Genomic DNA, 1,357 nt, shown 5'->3' with positions numbered 1-1,357 from the left:
GGCACCATATCATGGAGTAGTAAGAAGCAAACGTGTATAGCCTTATCCACGATGGAAGCTGAGTTCGTGGCATTATCAGCAGCAGTACAAGAAGGAGTTTGACTTAAGAGATTTTTGGATCATTTAGGTGTTATTGAAAAAGCTGCAAATCCATTATTAGTTAACTGTGATAGCCAAGCAGCTATAACGTACACCAAAGATCCAAAATATCATGGCAAGACCAAACATATAGATACCAAATATAACTTTGTCAAAAATATGGTTGCACGAAAGGACGTGAACTTACGGTACATATCTACGCATAGAATGGTAGCAGATCCTATAACAAAGCCAATACCTAGAGATGTGTTTTGTGGTCATGTAAAATCTCTAGGATTGCATAGAGTCGATGTCTTTGGATTGTAATTTCCCTAAGTTGTTCACATTTATGAACTTTTGTTTTTTTCATTATTAATGCCTATGAATCTTTATTTGATCTTTATGCATCTTAATGCTCAGTGCATTACTTTAAGTTGAGAAAGTATGTCGGACAGATAAAAGATTAGCCCACTCACACGGGTAATCGTCTCTATTTACTGTGTGATAAATAGAGATGAGACTGTTTTTAAGCTTATTATCTAGGTGATAATCGAGAGCTCAAGCTTAAAATACGTATGTCGTCTTAACTGAGTGTTAAGATGATGACATAATACTTACTATGTCCGAAAGTAAAATAACCCACATATTTTACTTTATCTGTCTATGATGCCAGATGTGAGTTCTGATGAATTTTTGTTAATGAGTAGATACGTGAACTCAAATTAGTGGGTATGTCTGAACTATCATCTGTACAATATTGAAGGTGTAGACATACGCTTCATGAGAAATGAGTTAATACCGTAATACGTATTTCATACTACGTATGCATGAAACGATCAATAAGAGTGGCAAAAGTTTTGATCTCAACTTTTATGTCGTGTGAGACTCTTGAGGAAAAGAGTTCATCAATTTTAGTGCTCTCATGACTTTTACTTATTCTCAAGGTTTCTATTTAGTGTTTGTTATCTTAGGATGTTACCAATGGTCATTAGTTGATTCGATCTAATAGGACATTTCTAGAAAAGCAAGCTGAACTGAAATTGAGAGTTTGAAGGAAAGAGGAAGATCGATTTTGGAGAATCGCATTGTACTTTTGTATTCACTGGTCGACCAATTATGACTGTCTTTGGGATAATTATAATTGTGAATACGATATATATATATATATATATATATATATATATATATATATCATTGTTTGAAAGAGATCAAGAGAGATATAAATGTGATCGATCGATCTAAGGTACTGCATACTAAATCTACTCAGATTGTGACGCCC

The sequence above is a fragment of the Eucalyptus grandis genome, chromosome 10 (genome assembly GCF_016545825.1).
Source record: "Eucalyptus grandis isolate ANBG69807.140 chromosome 10, ASM1654582v1, whole genome shotgun sequence".
Lineage (NCBI taxonomy): Eukaryota > Viridiplantae > Streptophyta > Magnoliopsida > Myrtales > Myrtaceae > Eucalyptus > Eucalyptus grandis.
Note: the sequence above shows the minus strand (reverse complement) of the source record.